Source organism: Anser cygnoides, chromosome W, assembly GCF_040182565.1.
Source record: "Anser cygnoides isolate HZ-2024a breed goose chromosome W, Taihu_goose_T2T_genome, whole genome shotgun sequence".
NCBI classification, from domain to species: Eukaryota; Metazoa; Chordata; class Aves; order Anseriformes; family Anatidae; genus Anser; species Anser cygnoides.
This window is the reverse complement of record NC_089911.1, coordinates 5,870,250-5,898,133: the sequence shown is the minus strand read 5'-3', so window position 1 is coordinate 5,898,133 and position 27,884 is coordinate 5,870,250. Positions and strand designations below refer to the sequence as shown.

At 45.6% G+C, this 27,884-nt stretch overlaps 1 long non-coding RNA gene across 1 annotated transcript; it reads right to left on the bottom strand.

The window, feature by feature from the left end:
* Positions 1-2,368: 2,368 nt before the first annotated feature.
* On the bottom strand, positions 2,369-7,720 carry LOC136788762 (uncharacterized). The gene is made up of 3 exons (XR_010827370.1): positions 7,527-7,720; positions 4,234-4,612; positions 2,369-3,002 (listed from the first exon to the last, which is right to left on the bottom strand). It is a non-coding gene; the product is annotated as an uncharacterized lncRNA (long non-coding RNA).
* Between the last annotated feature and the right edge of the window lie 20,164 nt (positions 7,721-27,884).

The following is a 27,884-nucleotide window of genomic DNA, read 5'->3' as shown; positions in this document are numbered from 1 at the left end:
TTCCGCCACATGGGTAGTGTACACCGGACTGCATCTGGATCTGCGGATGTTTGTGCGTCGTCTAGGTCCTTATAAATTACTTCCCGTACGGCCAATTCCCTCAGGTACTGAATTCCCTTCTCCATGGTGGTCCATTTGCTTGGTAAACATACAAGTTCTTCCTTGAAGAGATACCTTTCCTTCACAGCTGACAGGAGACGCCTCCAGAGGCTGCGAGATTGTGCTCCATCTCCAATTGCTTTGTCAATGCATGCGTCCCTAGCAAGGGATCCCAGCCGCCTGGCTTCCTTGCCCTCCAATTCCACATAATTGGCTCCCGTGTCCCAGCACCGGAGCAGCCAGGTGACAAGCTGCTCGCCTATACAGCGACCAAAATCTTTTCGCACATCTCGTAGCTCACGCTGGTATAGAGTCCGGGTAATTACTGTTGATTTTTCGACATCCTCATCCTCATCTTCAGTCTTCTGCACCTTTGATGGCCGGTGTAGAGTCCGGGTAGTTACTGTTGATTTTCCGACATCCTCATCCTCATCTTCAGTCTCCTGCACCTTTGATGGCTGGTATGGAGTCCGGGTAGTTACTGTTGATTTTTCGCCATCCTCATCCTCATCTTCAGTCTCCTGCACCTTTGATGGCCCAGCCTCGTCTTCACTACGCCCAGACTTAGCAGAAGACTGTCTGCGTTTTAAACGACCTGAGCCTCTATACCATTTTTTCACCTTGTCTACAGGGGCAACTTGCACTGCTACAGCTCGTTTCTCTGACCCAGACACAGGGTCTGCCACAGGGGTTGGAATACCCTCTGCGGGGTCAACTTGCACTGCTACAGCTCGTTTCTCTGACCCAGACGCAGGGTCTGCCACAGGGGTTGGAATACCCTCTGCGGGGTCAACTTGCACTGCTACAGCTCGTTTCTCTGACCCAGCCACAGGAGTGGGAGCAGCTGCAGGAGCTGGGGCAGCTGCAGGGGCTGGAGCTGGAGCGGCTGCAGGAGCTGGAACTGGAACGGCTGCAGGAGCTGGAGCGGCTGCAGGAGCTGGAGCTGGAGTAGCTGCAGGAGCTGGAACTGGAGCGGCTGCAGGAGCTGGAGCGGCTGCAGGAGCTGGAACTGGAGCGGCTGCAGGAGCTGGAGCTGGAGTAGCTGCAGGAGCTGGAACTGGAGCGGCTGCAGGAGCTGGAGCGGCTGCAGGAGCTGGAGCTGGAGCGGCTGCAGGGGCTGGAGCTGGAGCGGCTGCAGGAGCTGGAGCGGCTGCAGGAGCTGGAGCTGGAGCGGCTGCAGGAGCTGGAGCTGGAGCGGCTGCAGGAGCTGGAGCTGGAGCGGCTGCAGGAGCTGCAGCTGGAGTGGCTGCAGGAGCTGGAGCTGGAACGGCTGCAGGAGCTGGAGCTAGGTTGCTAATAGCATCAATTGCAGCTCGATAGGCACAAGCCAGACCCCAGCACGCTACAGTGATTTGTGTCACTTTGGAACTGCCAGAGTCATGACACCTTTTTTTCAAGCATTCTGCCAGCTTTTTAGGATTTTGCAGTTGTTCAGGGGTGAATGTCCAAAACACTGGAGGTGCCCACTGCTCTAGAAACCTGGCCATATCCTCCCACACTCCCTGCCACTCGCAACTATCCCGCCTCAAGACAGATCTCCGGATGAGATTCCTAAGTAGTTGTTTAACCCTCCACAAAATCTGAAGCGCATTCAGGAGACATAACAACAAGAGCAGGCTGGTCTGAGTATCCCAAGGATATTCAACATCTCGGAGAACCACCGTAACTAACTCGGGGGATAAGAGGGTGGTGGTGAAGGAGAAAGGGAGAGTGAACAGGTAGGGAAACATGTCTTCCCCTGTCCCCTTCACAGATTGGCTCCCTAACGAAAACAGGCAATAGGTGTAATTGCTAATAGTTTCCGAGATATGGGTTCCAAAGTATAGAGTCGATGTCAGTGCTGAGTACAAATACCAGGTTAAAGTCATGACCAGATATCTCATCATTTCATAAGCCATTGCTACACCGCACAGTACCATAACAATCTTAAACCAGGGCCCGGAAAGGATAAACAGTGCAACAGGGAGCACATACAGAAAGTAACGCACCATAAAACTCAATTTGGAATACAGGTACAGCAGACTGGAGATTAAGGCAATCAACATCGTGACTAGCAACTATTAAGCAGGTCCAATACTTATACCAATTTTAGTTTAACACACTCTGGTCAGATTTGTCGATATCTCAACCCTTCGAGCCCCACGTTGGGCGCCAAAAAGACTGTTGTGGTTTAACCCGGCTGGCAGCTAAACACCACACAGCCGTTCGCTCACCCTCCCCCCTCCCTCTCTGGGATGGGGGAGAGAAACGGGAAAGTGAAGCCTGTGAGTTGAGATAAAGACAGTTTATTAAGACAGGAAAATAATAATAACAATAATAATAATAATAGTGATAATGGTAATAGTATTAACAATAATAATGTGTAAGAAAACAAGTGATGCACAATGCAATTGCTCACCACCCGCTGACCGATGCCCAGCCTATTCCCGAGCAGCCGGCCCCCCACCCCGGCCAGCCACCCCTATATATTGTTTAGCATGACGTCAGATGGTATGGAATACCCCTTTGGCCAGTTTGGGTCAGCTGTCCTGGGTCTGTCCCCTCCCAGCTCCTGCTGCACCCCCAGCCTGCTCGCTGGCAGGACAGAGCAAGAAGCCGAAAAGTCCTTGGCCCGGTGTAAACACTGCTCTGCAACAATTAAAACATCAGCATGTTATCAGCGCTCTTCTCATCCTAATCCAAAACATAGCACCCTACCAGCTACTATGAGCTACTTAACTCTGTCCTAACTGGAACCAGGACAGCGTACCACTTGGCTGCCTTTGATTCCAGTTTGTATTAGAGTTCTAGAATGTCCAGCACTTCGGCACTCAGCGGTGGTGTTGTGAGAAAAAGCTCAATAATTTTCTTCAGACAGGATCTTCTGTGAAGCTATTTTATTCGTGATTGCAATGGCGGGCATCCTGCCAATTAGGAGCACATTATAGTAAACATATAAACTTTTATTCCCTGTTACCCAGCACCTGACCACCTCCCCTGTTTCCTCATTGGCTGAGTACTACAGGTTCACAAGCTACTCGATGCTCCTCTATACCATATATGTACTTTTTTTTTTGATCAACCCTTTAAATTCTCCTTTTTCCTTTTTTTTTTCCTTTTTTATGTTTAGAGAACTTATGATCTTTGTTTTTTTACTGTTCTCACAATGCTCATCCTGTTTTTCTCAAGCTTCCACCTTATTTTGGAACAGTGAGGCCTTCTACTGTCCACTTATCTACTTAGCATTTCTCCTTATTATGACTACACAACTACCTTTGAATACAGAAGGTTAGTTTTCTACTGCAAAAACACACTCTACTTCGAAAACATGTTCGACTGCAAAAGCACAACTTAGTTTCTCACAGTGTGACTTCATTCAGGCCACTGTAGTCCACCATTAGCCTCCACTCGCCATTACACTTTTGCACTGGCCATATGGGACTATTAAATGGTGAGTGAGTCTTCCTGATCGCTCCTTGGTTCTCCAGTTCACGAATTATCTTATGGATGGGAATCAGAGAGTCTCCATTGGTGCAATATCACTGACGGTGTACAGCTGTGGTAGCAATTGTCACCTGCTGTTCTTCGACCCTCAGCAACCTCACAACATGAGGGAGACCGAGAGACCTCCGAGAGACCGGGCAAGGTAGACAACTGTTTAATATCCTCTGTCTCTAAGGGAGCTATGCCAAAAGCCCACCGGAACTCTTTTGGGTCCTTGAAATATCCTCTCCTGAGAGAGTCTATGCCAAGAATGCATGGAGCATCCAGGCCAGTCACAATGGTGTGCTTTTGCCACTCATTTCCAATTAGACTCACTTCAGCCTCCAATACAGTTAACTGCTGGGATCCCCCTGTCATTCCAGAAATATAAATGGGTTCTGGCCCTTTATAGCTTGATGGCATTAGAGTACACTGTGCACCCGCATCTACTAAATCTTTATACTTCTGTGCGTCTGACGTGCCAGGCCATCGGATCCACACAGTCCAATAAACCCGATTGTCCCTTTCCTCCCCCTGGCTGCAGGCAGGGCCCCTCTAGTCCTGATCATAATATTCATTACTGCGTCTGAGGTACTGCCCGCTGGAAATTGGAGCAGCAGTTTTCTCAGAGAACCCCCCTTTTGCGATTGTTTTTCCTTGCAACTTACGTACCCGTGCCTCTAGGGTCGAGGTAGATTTTCCATCCCATTTTCTCATGTCTGCTCCATGGTCACGCAGGTAAAACCACAGGGTGGCACGGGGTGTGCTCCCAATATATCCCGTTTCTTGAACAGAGAGATGCTAACCCCTGATAGATGAGACACTTGTTCATACAGGTGGGGAGGAAGATAAATTCTCTTTAACTTGGTGGACCTCTTGAGAAAGCTTCTCCACAGCTGAGACGCAGGCCTGTAGGGAAGAAGAGAGCCTTTCTTCATACTGCCGAACTTGTCTAGTCAATTCATCCACCGTGGGTTCGTCTCGGTTTTTCCAGGCCATTACTTTAAGTAATGTGCTCTATAACTCAATTTGGAAAACAAGCACAGCAGACCTGAGATAAAAGAAATCAACATTGTGATTAGCAACTATTAAACTAGTCTAATGCTTATAAAATTTTTCTTTTAACGCGCTCTGGTCAGATCTTTTGTTATCTTGACCCTCCAGGCCACACGTTGGGCACCAAAAGGACTGTTGTGGTTTAACCCGGCCAGATGCAAAGCACCATTCAGCCGTTCACTCACCCTTCCCCCCCAGCAGTGGGATGGGGGAGATAATCTTAAAAGAAGTAAAAGCTTGTGGGTTGAGATAAAGGCAGTTTCTTAGGACAGAAAAAAAAAAAAAAAAAAAGGAAAATAACAATAATAATGATAATAGTACTACTACTAATAATGTGTACAAACAAGTGATGCACAATGCAATTGCTCACCACCCACTGACCGATGCCCAGCCTATCCCCGAGCAGCGGTGTGTATGTGTGTGTGTGTGTGTGTGTGTCCCCGGCCATCCCCCCCTTATTAATTGTTCAGCATGATGTCAGATGGTATGGAATACCCCTTTGGTCAGTTTGGGTCAGCTGTCCTGGTTCTGTCCTCTCCCAGCTCCTGCTGCACCCCCAGCCTCTTCACTGGCAGGACAGTGTAAGAAGCTGAAAAGTCCTTGGCTTAGTTTAAGCACTGCTCTGCAACAACTAAAACATCAGCCTGTTATCAATATTTTTCTCATTCTAAATCCAAAACCAGCTACTAGGAGGAAAATTAACTCTATCCTAGCCAAAACCAGGACAACGTCCTCAGACATCTCTTCTTTAAGTTAAAGTAAATTTAATTTCTTCCTGTTTTTCCTCAGGTCTCTGAGCATTCTTACAGCTTTCCATGTCATGTTTTCAGTTGATTTGCTTGGATGGGAGAGTCCTGTTGACATTGCCTCTGAACTCCAAGAAATGTATCAGGAGGTGTTTAAAGGAGGGAAAAAGTTTCATTAGCAAAGGTATTTGTTTTAGCAAATATAAACTATGTATCAGTGTATTGTGTTTATGTGGCAAGATTTTGGTAGTGGAGGGGTGGTGCAGAGATGGCCTCTGTGAGAAGGGATCACGGGCTGCCCCATGTTCAGCCAGCTCCAAAAATGGACCTGCCATTAGACAGAGCTGTGCCAGTCAGTGACGCTGGTGGCACCTCTGTGATAACATATTTAAGAAAGGATTAAAAAAATGCTGTGTAGCAGCTGTGAGAGAGAAGAATGAGAAAAACGTGAGAGGAAAAAAACAGACTGCAGACACCAAGGCCAATGAAGAAGTAAAGTGTGTTATCGGCATTGTTTTTGGTCACAAAACTAAAATATAGCACCCTCTAAGCTGCAAGTAAAAAGAAAATTAACTCTATCCCAGCCAGACCCTGTAAAACCCTATGGAAAGAACCCATGCTGTAGCAGTTTGTGGAGAAAATCCAGCCTGTGGGAAGGATACAAGTTGGAGCAGTTTGTGAAGGACTGTATCCCATGGGAGGGACCCTGTGCTGCAGCAGGGAAAAAGTGTAAGGATAAGGAGCATCAGAGACAAAGTGTTATGAACTGACCACAACCCCTATTCCCCATCCCTCTGCGCTACTCAGTATGTGTGTGGGCAGGTAGAAGAATCAGGTGTGAAGTTGATACTGGGAAGAGCGGAGGTGGGAGGGAAGGTGATTTTAGTTTTGATTTTAGTTCTCACTGCCCTACTCTGATATTAATTGGCAATAAATTAAATTAATATTCCCCAAGTCAAATCTGTTTTGCCCATGATGGTAATTGGTGAGTCATCTCCCTGTCCTTATCTTGACCCATGATTTTTCATCTTTTTCCTCTCTCTGTTTTGCTGAGGTAGAGAAGTGAGAAAGCAGCTTGGTGGGCACCTGGCAGACAGCAAAGATTAACCTACCGCAGTCAGTGAGCATTTCACCATGGTCTTCCATATTTACATAGTTTCTAACAATGTCTAACCATATCAATCTAAACACAATTTGCAAAACTGTTCTAGTTAACTACTCTTAGTTTTGCTAATTCTCTCAGATAAAGACGGACTGCCTAAAAAGCATAGGGAACCTTGTGTTGCTTATGCACACCTTATATTTATCTTCCAGGCAACAGAGGAACCCATTCCAAACCCTAGAAACGGGAGTATTAACCCTTAGATCATTTATGAAAAGTGTGTAAGGAAGAGATTGAGTTAAATAGTCTTAAAATGAAATGAAAGGCAACGAGTATTTAATTTTGGCTGAATTATTCTTTTTGCTTGATGCCAAAAAGTGCATTCAAGCTGAACTTTATTATTGCTGTGCTTTTTCACTGAAGTATTTTTGAAGGATTTAAATTTTACCCACATTTCCTAGATCTCCAAACCTGCAGGTGGCTGTAATGAATAGTCTTGGTGATGTATATTAAAAAATAATTTTTTTTTCTTTCCTCCTTTCTTTCACATTTTTGGCTTCTCTGTATCCTTACTTCTCTAGCTTGCATACTTCTATGGATTAATACACCACATCCCTTCTGGATTTTGTCTCAGATCTGTTTCATATGACAACCAATAATGAGAGGCCATAAATTCTTCATTCTTTATGACAGGGCACATCATCTGAACAGTAGATGTGCAGATGTGTCCATAAAACAGTGGGCAGCTTTATAGCCACCATTTAGTCTTGTCAGAAAATTAGATTTTACACAACTCTAATGTAGCAGCAATTAAGGATTTATTATATTCCTTTATAGCAAATAACAAGGTTAGATTATATGATTTTTAACAGCACTTAATCAGTATCTAAGTATTAGTCAATTAACACAATGATCTAAAGGAATTTGCTACAATAGAAACAGCAACTTAGTTAAAGATTCAAGAATGGCAAGGTTCACCCAAAACTTACTGCAAGGTCTTGGGGGAGGTTCTAAATCCAGTTGCCCGTTTCCAAAATTCCCCCTTAGAGTGACTTACTCACCCTACTCCCTCATCGGAATTTCTCTGCAGATGAATTTGTTCCTCGAGGAGTCAGCCCTGAGATGTGCTTCCTCTCAGGGGTACCCTGAGAGACATCCCAGCTCAGGGGGAGATCAAGGATGTAGCCTACTGTGGTCCCTGGAGAGCTAAAAGAATTCTTCCTTGGAATCACTATTTATAGGATTGCGAGACCATTGTCTTTTGGTCAGTAATTTTCCAGGGTTCATGTATTTTGCCAATTTGTTTATGATCCAGGCTGTGCACTCCCCTTCCCCTTAGCACTTAATCATGTCCTTGTCAATTAGTCATACCACAGGGGCTGGATACAATAAGACGGGAGACCTGATCTACTGGTGCCTATATCACATAAATAACAGGGGAATGAGACAGTGTCAGGCTTCACCACACTCAGTAGATTACAGAGAAATGATGCTGTGATAGCTTTTCCTTTAATTAGGATGAAGGGCCGTATTTATTAGATAAAGTGATTGACTTGCAGTCAAGCTCAGATTCCTTATCATGTTGTTTCCTGGACTCTGATGTACATCATTATTTTCCATGAGAGATTTCATGGTACAGAGGTCTGCCTGGGGCTCTGTTGTTAACGAGCTGTCTGGTTCAAGGAGTCATCACATTGAGGCCTACCATGGCTCATAAGCCTGAGCAAGATTTATGTCAAGTACAGGAACAGAGCGTACCTGTCATAGGCCTATAACTGGAAGAGGGATATAACTCAAGTGGCTCAGCGGTTTGGCAGCAGAGGCTAGTAGTCCATCCCGAGTCCTGGTTGTGACGTTGACAAAGATACTGTCTGCACTGCTGGACAAATCAGCAAGCTGTGCAGAGCTCCTTTTTATGCTTCCCAAACAGGAATAATTGTAATATGTGCCTCACGGAGGACAAACTGTGAGGATTTATTGGTTATACTGCTTAAGGCTTTGAAAATGCATACCAGATCGTATTTGTGCCATGTTATACAAATGCCTCCTGGCTGAAAGTAGAAGGAAATCAGTAACCTTTGCAACACAGGTTAAGGCTTCGCTGATGACATCCCTGGAGAGTATGTTGTGGAGCAGGGCTGGAGGAGAAGGGGTCATTCATCTTCCATACTGCACAAGCAATACTGAGAAAAACAATATGCATAAGAGACTTCACCACATTTCCTACAGGGCTTTTCTGTGCTGTGAAGTAGTTTTTTCAGTCAATTGCCTTCCCAGTCTGTCCCAGTGACCTAGTGACCTGCGCATCTGTCCTTGCATCCTGTAGATCTGTTGTGGTTTATTCTGACGGCATCTAAGCACCACACAGCCGTTTGCTCACCCTCCCCCCTCCCTCTCCGGGATGGGGGAGAGAATCAGAAAGAAATGAAATGGGTTGAGATAAAGACAGTTTATTAGGACAGAAAAGAAAGGAAAATAATAATAATGATGATGATAATACTACTAATAATAATGTGTACAAACAAGTAATGCACAATGCAATTGCTCACCACCCGCTGACCGATGCCCAGCCTATCCCTGAGCAGACGGTCCCCCCCACCCTGGCCAGCCACCCCATAGTAATTGTTCAGCATAACATCAGATGGTATGGAATACCCCTTTGGCCAGTTTGGGTCAGCTGTCCTGGGTCTGTCCCCTCCCAGCTCCTGCTGCACCCCTAGCCTGCTCGCTGGCAGGACAGAGCGAGAAGCTGAAAAGTCCTTGGCTTGGTGTAAGCACTGCTCTGCAACATTTAAAATATCAGTGTGGTATCAACATTATTCTCATCCTAAATCCCAGACACATTACCCTACCAGCTACTAGGAGGAAAATTAACTCTATCCTAGCCGAAACCAGGAGAAGATCATACAGCTTTCAGTGAGCAGCTTGCTTTATTAAGGGATCCCTTAGGGGATTCTTAGGAGTTTTCCCTACTCAACTGCCCCGCCCCATCCTTGCAGATATTATGACTTCTGGAACGCTCTAGGTATGTGCATAAAGGGATATGTGGATGTGTGCATACATAAATATATAGAGAGATGAGTTTGTGAGGAAAAAAAAAACTCAACAGTTAATTAGAACTTATTGCTCCAGAAAATAAAAATATGCAGCTGTTGACTCTTAGATTCAAAGCAACAACAATAAAAAAAGACCTGATGGAATTATTTGATTAGCTAATATCTGTGTGCAGTCATGTTAATTTAAATTACCCAGATTACATTCCTTGTTCTCTGGAGGAATCACATATTTGAAGTAAAAAGCTTACTGGGAAAAAGAACGTGTTTTAGGTGAAAGGCATTTAAGTAAGTGTGAATGACCTCTTGACACCTAGCAACCCTGAAAATTTAGTACTGTAAAGCTGACTAACACGTATATTTTTTAATTGTCCTTGAGAGTACATATTTCATAAATTATTCTATGTAGCATATTTTCTTTGGATCAAGGCAACAATATGAAAACATAATTTAGTCTTCTCATGAAGCTGCAACAAATAAGGAAAGAGAAAACATTCATTGTAATGTGAAAACAAAATGAAAACTCCTTAAAAATTTGATTGCCCAAGTAAAATGTGATGTCAGAGTGGTTTGCCTCAATCACAGTTTTCAAACAAATCTCTCCAACTTGCCTTGCGATGGTTGCAGGTGAACAGACTCTTACAGGCTGATTATTGAGTTTAAATCTCTATTCCTATCCAAGTTCTCCTGCCAAAGATCTCCAAGGAGCCTTCTTCCTTCTGTGATTCAGAGACTGTTGGGAGTAGAGGCATTTGGCTGCTGAGTGTAGGGAAGTAATCCAGCTCTCTGGAACAACTGCCTTTCTGGTTCCATTGAATTCCTGGGAACGTGCTTTTGGATGGGAATCCATAACAATCCGATATCTGTTGGAGGGACAGCACAGCAGGGTACAGGCAATCCAGGAGGTTCCTGGAATGCATTGATGATGTCTTCCTTATACAAGCGATAGAGGAGCCAACAAGGAGAAGTCCTATGCTGGACCTCATTCTCACCAACAAGGAGCTCTACACCCTCCAGCAACAAGGATTTCTGTACCCTCCCAGTCTGGGGCCCCTTGGTTCACAATCTTATCAGTTGCAAGGTTCGTCCTTCCTGGAAATAGCACCTGTAGCATGTTAGCCCACTAATTAGTGTGACTGGGAGGTTTGTTTCTTGTGATTGTCTCCCAGCTTAGAAGTCCTCCATCAGATAACCCTGTTGGCATAAACATTCCTACATCCTCACATGCTCTCATAAATTAATGTGACTGACCAGACTTGTTTCCCATCACTGCCTCCCTTTCTTCTTTTTCCTCATTGTCTTGGAAAAGGTCCTTGACCAGGTGCCCTTAAAGGAGCAGACGCTTTCCTTCTACATACCCTTACAGGGAATGCTGACCTAAACTGACCAAAGGGATATTCCATACCATATGACATCATGATCAGCAATAAAAGCTGGGAGGGAAGAAGGAGAAGGGGGGATGTTTGAAAGTGTTTGTCTTCCTGAGCAACTGCTATGTATATTGAGGCCCTGCTTCCCAAGAAGTGTCGGCTGAACATTGCTTGCTGATGGGAAGTAGAATTTTTTCTCCTTTTGCTTTCATGTGGTCTTTGCATGTTTTTTTTTTTCTTTTCTTTTTATTAAAGTGCTCCTTATCTTAACCCATGGGCTTTTATTTTTATTCATCATACTTTCTTCCCCTGTCCTTCTGAGGAGACAGGGCTGAGAGAGTGGAATAGTGGTGTTTAGCTGCCCATTGGTTGTTAAACCACCACAGGGTAATTAAACAGAAACTTTTAAATGGAAAACAAATTGCACAGGGGTATTCTTTGTATTTAGGAAAAATATGTGGTCTATGCATTTCAGTTATTGTCTATTTCTCTAAACCTCAATGTATCTCTGTATAAATAATAATCTCTCTAGGGATTTTTTTTTTTTATTTCTGCATTGTAGGAATCTACATTACATTTTCAGAAGTCAGCTGGGCACATGAAAGGAGAATCTCAAATGTATTCAGCTGTTAAAGTATTCAAATCAATGACTAACTGGTTTTCAAAAAAGCACCTTGTCCTGGTTTCGGCTAGGATAGTTAATTTTCCTCCTAGTAACTGGTATGGTACTGTGTTTTTGGATTTAGAATGAGAACAATGCTGATAACTCGCTGACGTTTTAGTTGTTGCAGAGCAGTGATTACCCTAAGTCAAGGACTTTTCAGCTTCTCATGCCGCCCTGCCAGTGAGGAGGCTGGGGGTACACAAGAAGCAGGGAGGGGACAGAACCAGGACACACCTGAACAGATATGAAGTGTAAATTCTATTGTAGTCAATAGAAATATTATTCTTAATCAGCTTAATACTTTGGACAATTCCAGTAAATGATTTCTTCAACCTTAGATACCAAAATGCCTTTGAAATCTGGTTGCTGGAAACTCCATTGAAATTCAGAAACTGTATGGAAGACAAGGTGCAAGAAAAGGCTTTTGATCACCAAGAGGACTTCCTTGAGCAGCACTGAGTTGTATGTGAGGGTTGGAGTAAGAGTTAAGGAGATGGGAAGCTCTCTTCACAAAGGCCCTTCCTTCCCAACTTACTTCCTCCCTGCCCCCATTTGTTTCCCATAGCACTGGAAAGAAAGATAGAAAACTGGATGACTGTTTCTATCATGTGGTTGTTTGTTCCCAAGACTGTATAATGAGAAGACAAATCTAATTTCAAACAGTCCCTCAGTGTTTTGGGTTTACGTTGCAAAAGCTTGGTAGCAGGGGGGGCTGCAGGGGTGGCCTCTGTGAGAATACAGAAGCTGACCCATATTAGATAAGGGCCAGTTCAAGCTGGCTCCAAAAGGGACCCACCAGAGCTGAGACAATAAGCAATGTTGTTTGTGCCTCTGCGAGAGTATATTTAAGAAAGGGAAAAAACCTGAGGCACAACAATAGCTGGGAGAGCAAGGAGTGAGAAACATGCTTGCAGACGCCAAGGTCAGTGAAGAAGGAGTGGGAGGAGGTACTCCAGGTGCCAGAGCTGAAGTTCCCCTGCAGCCCGTGGACAGGACCATAGTGGAATACATTGTCTCCCTGCAGCCCACGGTGTACCACAGCAGAGCAAATATCCATGCTGCAGCTTGTGGAGGTGCCCACAGTGAAGCAAGTGGATCTGGCCTGAAGGAGGCTGCGGCCTATGGAGAGCCCGCACCAGAGCAGACTACGTGCCAGACCTGTAGCTCATGGAGAGGAGTCCACACAGGAGCATGTGATCTGGTGGGAGCTGCTGCCCATGGGGGACCCATGTTGGAGCAGTGTACTCCTGATGGATGGACCCATATTTGGAGCAGTTCTTGAAGAGCTGCTGCCTGTGGGAAGCCCACGTAGGACCAGTTCGGGAAGGACTGTATCCTGTGGGAGGGACCTCCCTTTGGAGCAGGGGAAGAGAGTGACCGTGAAGGAGCAGCAGAAATGAAGCTTTATGGGCTAACCCCAACCCCCATTCCCCTGTGCTACTCAGGGGGAGAATGTAAAAGAGGGTGGATGGGGGGGGGGGGGGGGGGGAAGGTGTTTTTAGTTTGATTTTAGTTTCTCCCTGTTCTAGTAGGTAATAAATTATATTAATCTCCCTGCACTGAGCCTGTTTTACTCATGACAATAATTGTTGAGTGATCTCCTTGTCCTTACCTCTACCTGTGAGATGTTGTGTTTTTTTTTTTCTTTTTGTCATATTTTCTCTCCCTTTCACTTTGAGGAGGGGGAATGAGAGCGCAGTTCTTATGGAGTTTAGCTGTCCAGCTGGGTAAAACCATCACACTCAGTTTATATCCTTTTGAGGGAAACACAGATCTGACAGAATTTTGAACTGTCATTATGAATATTTTTTTCAGATATAGTTCCAGTTTTAATCTTTCTAAAATGAAGCCATTCTTACACAGCCCTTCTCATTTCTGAGTATTGTTTAGGATTTGTTTAGATTTCATTTCTTAGACTGTCTTTCAAGGATATACTCTCATTTTTTGGCACGCACAGCTTGAAGGCCTGTGGCAGCCTTAATAAAAAATAGCTGAAAAGAATACTCATCAAGGGGAACACGTCCTGCACAAAGTGTGGAGGAACAGAGAAAGGGAGAAACAAATGGAAAAGGAAAAAAACACAAACATACAGGCAAAAACCACCTCAGTCTCAAAATTTGTCAAAGAATGAATGATACATGATTAATATGCTCCAATCAGTTGCTGAGTGCCTGCTCAGCAACTCTTCCTTCTCCGTATCCTTTGTCACCGGGGCACTCGCCCCATTCAGCTGCAGGCCGACATTTTCCCCAACCTTCCTTTTTCTACTGATGTACTTGAAAAAGCCCTTCTTGTTGTCCTTGACATCCCTTGCAAGATTTAATTTCAATTGGGCCTTGGCCTTCCTTGTCACATTCCTGCATACTCTGACAGTGTCCCTATATTCCTCCCAAGTGGTCTGTCCCTTTTTCCACATGCTGTCAACTTCCTTCCTCTGTCTGAGCTTTGACAGGTGCTCCCTACTCATCCATGTAGGTCTCCTGCCCACTTTGCTTGCCTTCTTACTCATAGGGATGCACCGATCTTGAGCTTGGAGGAAGTGATACTTGAATACTGACCAGCTGTCTTGGATCCCCTTCCTTCCAGGACCTTAACCCATGGAATTCTTCCAAGTAGAAGCATGGGTTCACCAAGGGGAAATCATGCTTGATCGTGCTTGTTCCTTCTATGATGGAATGACTAGCTGGGTGGATGAGGGGAGAGCAGTGGATGTTATCTACCTTGACTTCAGCAAGGCTTTCAACACTGTCTCCCATAACATCCTCCTAGGAAAGCTCCGGAACTGTGGGATCCATGAATGGACAGTGGGGTGGATCGAGAACTGTCTGGATGGCAGAGCTCAGAGGGTTGTGCTCAACGGTTCCGAGTCTAGTTGGAGGCCTGTAGCTAGCGGTGTCCCCCAGGGGTCAGTACTGGGTCCAGTCCTGTTCAACCTATTCCTCAGTGGCCTGGATGATGGAATAGAGTGCACCCTCAGCAAGTTTGTGGATGACACAAAACTGGGAGGAGTGGCTGATAACCCAGAGGGCTGTGCTGCCGTTCAGAGGGACCTGGACAGGCTGGAGCATTGATTCTACTGGTCAAAGGAAATGGCTTTGAAAGGACCAGTCAAATCTGGCAGATCAATGCATGGTTGTGGGACTGGTGTTATAGCCAGGGATATGTTTTTTTAGACCATGGGACTCTCTTTGAGAAAGTTGTCCAGGGAAAGGAACCTCAATCCACCTGACTCTTATTGGTTCGATGCCAGCATGAGCAATAGATGCCCAGAGCCTGGAAAGGGATCAGAGGTCAGCGGGAGATCACCTGAAGAGAAGCACAAAGGAATACCAACCACTCCAGCCAATAAAAGTTTCATCAGAGGTCCAACTTAAATGCCTCTACACAAATGTGTGTAGCATGAGGAATAAGACAAGAGGAAATGGCCTTAAGTTGCTCCAGGGGAGGTTTAGGTTGGATATTAGGAAACATTTCTTCACTGAAAGGGTTGTGAAGTATTGGAATAGGCTGCCCAGGGAAGTAGTTGAGTCATCATCCCTGGGGGTCTTCAAAAAATGTGTGGATGTAGTGCTTAGTGACATGGTTTAATGATGGACTTGGCAGTGCTAGGTTAAAGGTTGAACTAGATGATCTTAGAGGTCTTTTCCAACCTAAATGATTCTATGATTCTATGAGTTAGAGATGTGCGCATGCCTGCAGGGCTATGATCTTACTGGCATCATGGGGATGTGGTGGGATGGCTTCCATGACTGGAGTGTTGGAATGGAAGGATAAAGGCTCTTTAAGAAAGACAGGCAGGGGAGAAGAGGAAGGGGTGTCACCCTCTATGTCAAGGACCAGCTGGACTGCATGGAGCTCTGCCTGGGGACGGATGAGGAGCCGACCTAGAGTTTATCGGTAAGGATCAAAGAGAGGCGAGGGACAAGTGACATTATAGTGGGGGTCTGCTACAGGCCACCAGACCAGGAAGACTGAGCAGATGAGGCACTCTATAGACAGATAGGAGCAGCCTCACATTCACAAGCCCTGGTCCTCATGGGGGACTTCAACCACCCCGATATCTGTTGGAGGGACAGAACAGCAAGGCATAGGCAATCCAGGAGGTTCTTGGAATGCATTGATGATAAATTCCTTCTCTAAGTGGTAGAGGAGCCAATGAGGAGAGGTCCTGTACTGGACCTTGTTCTCACCAACAAGGAGGGATTGATGGGGAATGTGAAGCTCAAGGGCAGCCTTGGCTGCAGTGTCCATGAAATGGTGCAGTTCAAGATCCTTAGGGTAGCGAGGAGGGAACACAGAAAGCTTACTACCCTGGATTTTGGGAGAGCAGACTTTGCCCTCTTCAAGGATCTGCTTGGTAGAGTACTGTGAGATAAAGTCCTGGAGGGAAGAGGGGACCAAGAAAGGTGGTTAATATTCAAGGATCACCTCCTACGAGTTCAGGAACGATGCATCTCAGCAAAGAGGAAGTCAGGCAAAAATGCCAAGAGGCCTGAAAGGATGAACAAGGAGCTCCTAGCCAAAAGCAAAAACAAAAAAGGAAGCCCACAGAGGGAGACATACAGGGATGTCAAGGGCAACAAGAAAGGCTTTGATGGGTACATGAGTTATTAAAGGAAGACTAGGGAAAATGTGGGCCTTCTCTGGAAGGAAACAGGAGACCTGGTTACCTGGACTATTGTGGTGGTTTCACCCTGTGTTGGTTTTACTCAGCTGAGACAACTGAGCTCCACCACAACCACTCTCTCACTCCCCCTCCTCAAAGTCAAAAGGGGGAGAAAATACGATGAAAAGGGCTCAAGCCCTTTGAATTTTAGCTTTTTTTGTTTGTGTGTGAGTTCTATTTGTGCCTTTTAATTCAGTGTCCTGTATTCAGCATGCAACATTTAAGAGACCAATATTATGCAATTATACCAACATTTTTTTATTACTTTTTATTAGGCTGGGCTGTCTTATTCAGTCTAATAGAATTGCATAAACATTTAATAACACATTTGTCTGTAGTTGTTAAATTTAGATCATTCAAAATAAAGCATCTCAGTTGGGGGGGTAAAAAGTGTGCCAAGTCATGAATGATGAGTTGTCTTCTGGAAGGAATGAAAGATAGGCAGAGATTCAAGAGTTAATCTAAAAAGGAAATGTATATACTGGTAAGAAACTTGGATCCTATCTTGATAACAATAAAGTCTGAGTCTCTGTTCTTAATGAAGTATAAAACCTTCATTTTAATCATGCAGAAAAAAAACAAAACAAAACAAAAAACTTGAGGTGGACTAAAAACTGTCTCGGGCCCAGAGTTTAGTGGTCAGTGACACCAAGCCTACCTGGAGGCCAATAACTAGCTGTGTACCCCAGGGGTCAATACTGGGTCCAGTCCTGTTCTGCGTCTTCATTAATGATCTGACATTATTATTACAAAAACATGCTCACCCCAATGAATTTTTGGCCTCATCAGACCAGTCATCCCATCCAAATGCCCATAAAAGCCTTTAAGAAACATTTTCTATGCTCTATTAGAGCATTTTCTATGTGACTATTGTACACAAACATGCATGTTAAAATCCATACTTTTTGTTAGCTAAACCATTTCAAGAGCTGTGTTTTTGAAACTTTGATTCTTTCATGAATTCAACCAAAGGCTGTGCTGGGAGACATTCAGGTAGGTGAGACAAGAGCATTTGCACTATGCTAAAAAATAAATACCTCTGTAGACTACAGAAAATCTGTGTTGGAATGGTCTCCTGAATTTCTCCTGTCTTACTGAGGGCCTTTTAAAGTACCACCCTGTGGTGGGTTGACATTGGGTAGCTGCCAGACCCCCATTCAGCCGCTCTGTCAATCCCCCTCCTGTGGTGGTTTTACTCGGGTGGGCAGGCAAGCTCCACCTCAGCCACTCGCTCACTCCCCCTCCTCAAAGAGAAAGGGGCAGAAAATACAATGAAAAGGGCTCAAGGGTTGAGATAAGGATGGGGAGATCACACAGTAATTATCATGATGGGCAAAACAGACTCAGCATAGGGAGATAGTAAGATTTATTGCCTATTACTAACAAGCTAGAGAAGCGAGAAACAAAGGAAAGAAACCAAAAGCACCTTCCCCCCCATCCACCCTCTTCCACCTCCTCCCCCCGAGCGGCGCAGGGGAACGGGGGAATGGGGGTTATGGTCACTCTATAGCGCTGCTTCGCCGCCGCTCCTTCTCGGTCACTCTCGTCCCCTGTGCTGTGGGGTCCCTCCCACGGAATACAGTCCTTGGTGAACTGATCTGACGTGGGCTGCTCACAGGCAGCAGCTCTTCAAGAACTGCTCCAGATATGGGTCTGTACCACGGGGTCCATCCCTCAGGAGCAAACTGCTCCAACCTGGGTCCCCCACGGGCAGCAGCTCCTGCCAGGTCACCTGCTCCTGTGTGGTCTCCTCTCCACGGGCTACAGGTCCGGCCTGGAATCTGCTCAGGCGAGGGTCCTCCACAGACCGCAGCCTCCTTCAGTGCAGGTCCACCTGCTCCACCGTGGTCTCCTCCACGCGCTGCAGCGTGGAACCCTGCTCCACCGTGGTACTCCATGGGCTGCAGGGGGACAGCCTGCTTCACCATGGTCCTTACCAGAGGTGACAGGGGACTTCTGCTCCGGCTCCCCCTCCTTCTTCACTGACCTTGGCACCTGCAAGTCTGTTCCTCCCTCCTCTCACTCTCCCAGCTGCTGTGTGGCAACAGCGTTTTGTTTGTTTTTGTTTTGTTTTGTTTTTTTGTTTGTTTTTGGTTTTTTTTCCTGTCTTAAATATGCTCTCACAGAGGCTCAAACAACATCGTTTATTGGCTCGGCTCTGGTCAGCAGTGGGGCCCTTATCTAACATGGGGCAGCTTCTAGATCCTTCTCACAGAAGCCACCCCTATGGCCCCCTGCTACCAATACCTTGCCACGTAAACCCACTACACCTCCTCAACAGTATGGGGGGGAGAAAATAATATGGAAAAACTCATGGGTTCAGATAAAGGCAGGGAGATCACTTTCCAATTACTATCACAGGCATGACAGACTCAACTTGGGGAACATGAATTTAATGTATCGCCAATTAAAAATAGAGTTGGATGGTGAGAAACGAAGACAAAACCTAAAACACTCCCCCCCCCCCCCTTTTTTTCCCAGGCTCAACTTCACTCCTTCATTCCCAACTCCTTAATTTAATTTCCTCCTCCACTCTGTGCCAAGTAGCACAGGTGGGATGGGGAATGGGAAATGGGGGGTGAGGTGGGGGGGGGGGAGGCATTTAATATTTATTCTACTGGCCCACCCCTGCATTCTTTTTACCAGTAAAATTGGTATCTTGATCACTCTGTATGTCTTTGGGAGTTCCATACATTTGAATAAGCTCAGTGATGGCTTTCATAGTGGTCTCATGGTTAGCCTTGTAGGGTAGGTAAATAAATAACAGGCCAGAGAAATGATCAACAGCATTAAGAACGTACCACTTTTGTTGGCTACCTGGAAAGAAAGCCTATATAATCTACTTGCTATATTTCTCCAGCCTTTGTGCCCTGACAAAGCTGCCCCCTAGGTCCTGCCAAACATGGTGAGTCCAGCTCAGTACATACAGTGCATTTTTGGTGTGTTTCTTTCTGGGCAGCAGTTGTGCTGCCCAAGATGCAGTTCTTTGTATTACCATAATTTCTAACTCAAAAGGAACTCCTCATCGTCCAAGATTCAGAATTGCATGCTGACAGAAGACATCTTTAGCTTGGTTAAAAACAGCACATTGAAGAGCCGCCCCCCCCCCCCCCCCCCCCCCACACACACCTCCTAATCGAAAGGCGTATTCTTTTTTACTAAAGCCTGAATAGGTTGCAGTATATATCTTAAATGAGGTATAAAAGTATGCCAATACCTCTTCAATCCCAGAAACAATTGCACTTGCTTCACTGTTGTGGGCTGTGAAAAACAAGCAATCATTTCTATGGTTTTGCAGGGAATATTTTGTTGAGGTCCTGACCGTAATACCCTCAGAAATATTACTTCTTTACAAGGGCCTTGGACCTTATTAGGTCCACCATAGTGTTTGTAAACTGTCTAATATAGTGGTTTTTTTCTGATTTAACAGCTTGCTCTGTAAGGTCCCTCAATAACATGTTGTCAACGTGGCTGAGGTGATCGGCTCCGGGGCAAATGCTGCAGTGGAGCAGGGGATCAAGGCAGACAGGGCTTTTTTCCTGCATTTAGGCCACTCGAGGCAGCTGAGGGAGCGGCCAGGACCTGGCTACCCAGACAGAGGTCTTGGGGAAACACGCAACCATCCAGGTCTTGGACTGCAGGGTGTGCCCGAGTCTTCTGTCAGCGTCTGACAGCAGCAGCAGTGGGTATGCCTGTGGGCAGTGTGCCTAGGCTGAAGAACTGCTCAGCCTGGTGGCAGAGCTTCGGGAGGAGGTGAGTAGGCTGAGGAGCATCAGGGAGTCAGAGAGGGAAATTGACTGGTGGAAGCATACTCTACCATCCCTGAAACAGACTCATGAGTCAGCCACCACACAAGAAACAAAGGTTCCCCCATCCCACCAGGCAGTAGGAGGGGACCTAGGATATGGCGGGGAATGGAAGCTGGTTTCTGCTCGGGGTGGTAGGTGAGACCTTCCCTGCCATCCTCACCTTCCCGACTACCCTTATGTAACAGGTATGGGGCTCTGGAATTTGACAGTCAAGCAAACGACAATGTAGACGAAAGCCCGTCCCGGTTGAAAGGGGTGCCTAAGGCAAGGCAGCCTACCGCCCCCCCCCCCCCCTCCCCCCCTGCATCACTACATCTTCTATCAAGAAAGAAAGAAGGGTTATCGTCATAGGGGACTCCCTTCTGAAAGGGACAGAAGGCCCGATTTGCCATCCGGACCCAACCCACAGAGAAGTCTGGGGCTCGAGTAGGAGACATAGCTAGAAAAGTCACTCACCTGGTACGGCCCTCTGACTACTACCCGTTACTGTTTTTTCAAGCTGGTAATGATGAAGGAGCAAGGAGAAGTCCAAGGGCAATCAAAAGGGACTTTAGGGCTTTGGGGCGACTACTTAAAGGATCAGGGGCACAGGTTGTGTTTGCCTCTGTCCTTCCGATAGGGGGGAATCGAGGCTGACAAGCAGACTCATCACATTAACACGTGGCTTCGGGACTGGTGCAACCGGCAGAATTTTGGGTTTTTCGATCACGGGAAGGTCTATGCGACAGCGGGCCTGCTGGCACCAGATGGGATGCGCCTCTCTCGGAGGGGGAAAAGGATTTTTGCTAAGGAGTTAGCGGGGCCGACAGATAGGGCATTAAGCTAGAGTCGAAAGGGGAAAGGGATAAAACCAGGCCTGCCAGTGATAAGCTATGGGATGGCGCGCTAGAATCAGAGGGACTAGTGTGCTAGCGAGGTCCTTTGGTCTGCTCCACAAGGTGCTGCGTGCAATGAGGCGCATTTGAAGTGCTTCTACACCAATGCACTCAGCATGAGGAAGAAGCTAGAGGAGCTAGAAGTCTTGGCCCAGTCCCAGAGCTACGATAACATTGGCATAAGTGAAATCCGGTGGGATGAGTCCTGTGACTGGTGTGTTACAATAGATGGTTACAGGCTCTTCAGGAGGGACGAGTAGGGCAGGCGAGGTGGGAAGTTGTCACTGTATGTAAAGGAGGGGCTGGACTGTGTGGAGCTTGAAGTTGGCGACGGCAAAGTCGCTGGCTGACATCATCGCAGGACCTCTCTCAATTATTTTTCAACGATCTTGGGAATCCGGAGAGGTCCTGGTTGACTGGAAGCTGGCAAATGTGCCAATTTTCAAGAAGGGCAAGAAAGAAGACCCTGGCAACTACAGGCCTGTCAGTCTCACGTCAGTGCCAGGTAAAGTTATGGAGAAGATGATTCTTGAAGTTACTGAGGTGCACCTGGGGGACAGTGCAGTCATTGGTCCCAGCCAACATGGGTTCACGAGGGGTAGGTCCTGCCTAACAAATTTGATTTCCTTTTATGATAAGATCACCCATCTAGCTGACCAAGGGAAACCAGCTGATGTGATCTTTTTGGACTTCAGCAAAGCTTTTGACACGGTTTCCCATAGGATCCTACTGGACAAAATGTCCAGCATACAACTTAACAAAAACATCATACGATGGGTGAGCAATTGGCTGACAGGCAGGGCTCAAAGGGTTGTGGTAAATGGGGCCACATCTGGCTGGCGGATGGTCACTAGTGGGGTCCCTCAAGGCTCCATTTTAGGGCCAGTCCTCTTCAATGTCTTTATAAATGATTTGGATGTAGGACTAGAAGGTGTTTTGAGCAAATTTGCCGACGACACCAAACTTGGAGGAGTTGTGGACTCGGATGAGGGTGGAAAGGCCTTGCAGAGAGATCTGGACAGACCGGAGAGCTGGGCAATCACCAACCACATGAAGTTTAACAAAGGCAAGTGCCGGGTCCTGCACCTGGGACAGGGCAACCCTGGCTATACGTACAGACTGGGCGACGAGACGCTGGAGAGCAGCCCCGCAGAGAGGGATCTGAGGGTTGTGGCTGATAGCAAGCTGAATATGAGCCAGCAGTGTGCTCTGGCAGCCAGGAGGGCCAACTGTATCCTGGGATGCATCAAGCACGGCATCGCTAGTCAGTCGAGGGGAGTGATTGTCCCGCTCTACTCTGCGCTGGTGCAGCCTCACCTCGAGTACTTTGTGCAGTTCTGAGCACCACAGTACAAAAAGGATGTGAAACTGTTGGAGAGTGTCCAGAGGAGGGCTATGAAGATGGTGAAGGGCCTAGAGGGGAAGACATATGAGGAACGGCTGAGGTCACTGGGCCTGTTCAGCCTGGAGAAGAGGAGGCTGAGGGGGGACCTCATCGCAGTCTACAACTTTCTCATGAGGGGGAGTGGAGAGGCAGGTGACCTATTCTCTGTAATCACCAGTCATAGGACCCGCGGGAACAGTGTCAAGCTGAGGCAGCGGAAGTTTAGGCTGGACATCAGGAAGAGGTTCTTCACCGAGAGGGTGGTCGCACACTGGAACAGGCTCCCCAGTGAAGTAGTCACTGCACCAAGCCTGTCTGAATTTAAGAAGCGATTGGACTGTGCACTTAGTCACATGGTCTAAACTTTTGGGCAGACCTGTGCGGTGCCAGGAGTTGGACTTGATCATCCTTATGGGTCCCTTCCAACTCGGGATATTCTATGATTCTATGATTCTGTGACATATGGTTCTCTCCCTGATAGAATAATAGAAACAAATTTGAAATATTTTACTATGCTTAGTTAGATAGAAGGAAGACTAGAAACTTTGTATGTCTAATGCTACCTTACTCACTAAAGAATCAGCCTTATCTGTAAGACCATACAGAATTGTAACACAGGACGGGGGAAGGAGGTGGGGGGTGGGGGGGGTGGGGGTGGGGCAAGATAACCTAGGCCTGTAGGATGTGCCTGTAAAGAACAGGTGAGGAAGTCATGGTATTCACGTCTTTGGATACGTAAATAGTTTAGTATGCATGGCTAAGTTGGAACAACAAGGTAAGAAAGCAGAGCATGAGCAAGAACTGGGTTCAAGCAGTGAACATAGTGAGGAAGACTACCGATGACCACCAGAGATCCCCAGAAGACCACCAGTGGAAACAAATGCGCATGTGTCAGGAACATTTATATATTTTAACGAATTATGGGAAATAGTATGAATAAGTTAATTATTTATCAGAAATCTAATGAATATGTATGTTTTAATTGTATATGACCCCTGTAGCCTGGACAATTTGGCACGCACACTAGGTGGAGCGATCCCCTGTGCATCCGGTGCTGCAATTGAAGAATGCCTGCTTTCTAAAACTCAAAAGTGAGTCTTAAGAGAGTTTCTTTGACCAACTTTTACCATATCACTGTCCTGTTCTGTTTTTAATGGCAATAAATTAATCTTCCCCAAGTTGAGTCTGTTTTTCCTGTGCTGCTAATTGGTGAGCAATCTCCCTGTCCTTATCACTGTCCACTAGCATTTTCATCTTATTTTCTCTCCCTGTCCTGCTGAGGAGGGGAGGTGAGAGAGTGGCTCAGTGGGTAACTGTCAGCCAGCTAAGGTTAACCCAACAAATCAACTGAAACTGGATGCTCTATGGGAGAGGGGATCATATAAGGAATGCAATGGTAACAGGTGATATGGGAGGCATGTACAGAGAATGTGCTTAAAGATTCTGAGTAGCTTATGTTACAGGATACAACTCTAGTATTTATAAGCTAACAGCTTGGCCATGGATTTCCTCCCCATGCCACAAAAAAGCTGATAGCTGCTATTCTTTCTCCGGTTCCACTCATGAAGTTAAGCACATGGTAGTGAACAGCAAATGCTGTAAATGTCATGACTTGCCACATAGTACAAAGCCAACATTAACAACAATAGTCAGTGTACACAGTCCTGTTTATCCTAGAGATCCTAGAAGCCCTTTGTAAACTTCACAGATCACTTTATGACAACCAAGTTAAGGGAAAATGGCCAGGGTCAGAATGAAAACGAGTGCCATGGGCTACCCTTACCCACCCAGTCACAGCCCTCACCAGTGACACAAAACAAACCTTCAGCCATAAGCAGTAAGACTCAAGAATTGGCTTAAAGCAGGTAATAATTGCTGTCAGCTTTTAAGGTGCTGAACATATAACCATTTCTGCCTTAGTCTCTTCCTGAGTAAAATAACTGTTCCATCCAGTGCTGCTGACCATTATTTGTATCTATTTAAGTAAACTGAAACATTATACAATACCCAAAAGTTACAATTTCCATTTTTCTTAGCAATGTATAAGAACATACTTTAATAGCTTTTAAGTTTTGGGACAAATTTGATAATCTACTCTTCATTTTTATTTGCTGTTTTTTCACTACAGCCAGGCAAACATCCCAAATTTCTACCCAGAGAAAAAAGAATGTTCTAAGATTTATTATTAGAAAATAAAGCCAGCATATATAAACAGCAGGACATGCCAATATTATTCTGATTAAGTCTTTCCAATTTTACTAAAACTAATACCAAAACTGAGTAAATACTCAGAACTAGGTTCTTCATATGCCAACACCTAAATCATCTCACAAAGACTGCTCAGTGTAAAAGCAGAATCAGTCACATGAATGCAGTAAGGTGACTGAACAAAACCTCAGTTATTACTGATTATAGTAGTTCGCTTACCCTATAGTAATCTGTGCTGTACACATCTCTAGACATCCCAAAATCCCCAATCTTCACCAGCAGGTTCTCATCAACCAGGCAATTCCGGGTAGCAAGATCTCGATGCACAAAGTGCTGTGATGCCAAGTAAACCATACCAGCTGCAATCTGCTGGGCAATGTGAATCATCTGTGATTGGGTCAGTTCAGCAGGACGGTTGCCTTCTGCCATCAGTACTGCATCTGGTCCATGTGCCCTGCACCAAAATACAAGCTGATGAAGTAATAGGACGCTTGTAAGCTAGAGAAGTGAAAGGCATTAGTGGGCCCTAAACCACAGAAGTGACTCACTCAAAAAAATGACAGAAAGAGCTATAAATTCATTGGTGAAATAGGGAAGAATTTGTCTCTTGTCTTTTTTCCCTTACTGTTTTCTTTCATGGTGAGAAAGACAGGTGGTTTGAAGAGTGTTTCGCAGTGGACAATATATTGCTCATGGGAATAAGGCAGATGATTCATAACAATGTCTAAGTATTAAATTTTTTATTTTTTATTTTTTTCTGGTGCAAGGTTAGCAAATGTAACTGTTTGGTAACTGATGAAAATATTATCACTGTCTAAGAGTGAAAGGCCATGATGTACCATGCATAGAACCACTTTTCCTATGACCAGCATTCCTTACAGGGAGACAGGCCAGTAAGCACTTGCATCTTTTCTTTAAGAAGATAGAGCTAACTTCCTTCTCAGGTGCTGTCTGAGAAACAAATGTAGCAATTTTAGATTTACAATTCTAATTTCACATCCATATGCACAGCATGATACTGATTTTGCTGATTTCAACACTGAGGGTGAGTTCTGCCCAACATGGGAATTCTCAACAATGGGAAGAGGACACAAAACACACTCTAGTTAGAACAACTAAACAGCTTCAGAAATAGTTCTTCAAGATCTAGCAAGCCCCTAAGATACACTAATCAACTGACTCATGAGAAACTTCTATATGTTCTAGGGCAAGGAAAGCCCTTTTGCATTTAGAAAGCCCAACAAAGCACTATAACGTGCTTCATCTATATTGAGGTGTCACATCACAACGATGTCATATATATATTTCACATACTGGTACCCTGAGGATATAGATAAAAATATGCCTATATAGTACCATTTTATGGCAGGCATTACTAGCCAGTCCTTAGCCAGTTAATGAGGTGATCTAACCTCATTCCTCGTTTGATGCACCCTATAATATTCTGAATACCCCTTTGTCCTGGTTTTGGCTAGGATAGAGTTAATTTTCCTCCTAGTAGTTAGTATGGTGCTGTGTTGTGGTTTAACCTGGCCGGCAGCTAAGCACCACACAGCCGTTCATACCACAAGTGGCATACCACTTGGCTGCCTTTGATTCCAGTTCATATTGGAGTTCTAGCATGTCTGGCACTGCAGCACTCAGCAGTGGTGTGACTTCATTCAGGCCACGATACTCCACTGTTAGTCTCCACTCGCCATTAGACTTTCGCACTAGCCATATGGGAATATTAAAAGGTGAATGAGTCTTGCTGATCACTCCTTGGCTCTCCAGTTGACGAATTAGCTGATGGATGGGAATCAGGGAGTCTCAGTCGATGCAATATTGCCGGTGGTGCACAGCTGTGGTAGCGATTGGCACCTGCTGTTCTTTGACCCTCAGAATCGACCATTCAACCATCAAATCCACACAGTCCAATAAACCCGATTGTCCCTTTCCTCTCCCTGGCTGCAGGAAGGGCCCCTCTAATCCTGGTCATAATATTCATTACTGTGTCTGGGGGACTGCCTGCTGAAAATTGGAGCAGAAAGTTTCTCAGATAACCCCCCTTTTGTGATTGTTTTTCCTTGCAACTCACATACCCATGCCTCTAGGGTCGAGGTAGATTTTTCCATCCCATTTTCTCATGTCCTCTCCATGGTCACGTAGGTAAAACCACAGGGTGGCACGGGGTGTGTACCCACCATATCATCTTCCTTGAACAGAAAGACGCTTACCCCTAATAGCTGAGACACTGGTTTGTACAGGTGGGGAGGAAGATAGATTCTCTTTAAGTTGGTGGACCTCTTCAGAAAGTTTCTCCAGAGTATTCTCTTTGTTATCTTTGAATTGGTGGAATTCTTGAGAAAGTTTTTCCACAGCAGAGATGCAGGCCTGTAGGGAAGAGAGACTTTCTTTGTACTGCCAGAGTTGTTCAGCCAATTCATCCACCGTGGGTTCCTCATGCTCTTTCCAGGTCATTACTGCCAATGAGCTGGCATATGATGATGGTGAACTCCGTACAAACTTCCTCCACATGGGTATGTGTATGCTTGACTTCATCTAGATCTTTGGATAGCTGGTCATTGTCTAGGTCATCATAAATCACCTCCCGTACGGCTAATTCCCTCGGGTACCGGATTCCCTTCTCCATGGTGGTCCATTTGCCTGGTAGACATACAAGATCTTCCTTGAAGGGAAGGACATACAAGTCCATGGGGCCTGGTGGGATTCATCCCAGGGTGCTTAGAGAGCTGGCTGATATCATCGCAGGACCTCTCTCAGTTATTTTTCAATGGTCTTGGGAATCTGGAGAGGTCCCAGTAGACTGGAAGCTGGCAAATGTTGTCCCAATTTTCAAGAAGGGTAAGAAAGAAGACCCTGGCAACTACAGGCCTCTCAGTCTCACGTCAGTGCCCAGTAAAATTATGGAGAAGATTATCCTTGAAGTTATTGAAGCGCACCTGGGGGACAATGCAGTCATAGGTCCCAGACAACATGGGTTCATGAGGGGTAGGTTCTGTTTGACTAACTTGATTTTCTTTTATGATAAGATCACCCATCTAGTCGATTGAGGGAAGCCAGCTGATGTGTTCTTCTTGGATTTCAGTAAAGCTTTCAATACAGTTTCTCATACGATCCTACTGGACAAAAAGTCCAGCATACAGCTAGATAAAAACATCAAACGATGGGTGAACGACTGGCTAACGGATATGGCTCAAAGCATTATGGTAAATGGGGTTTATATCAGGCTGGCAGACAGTCAGCCAGTGCTCCATTTTAGGGCCAGTTCTTTTCAATATTTTCATAAATGATTTGGATGTAGGACTAGAAGGCGTTTTGAGTAAATTTGCTGATGACACTAAACTTGGAGGAGTTGTTGACTTTGTTGAGGGTGGAAAGGCCTTGCAG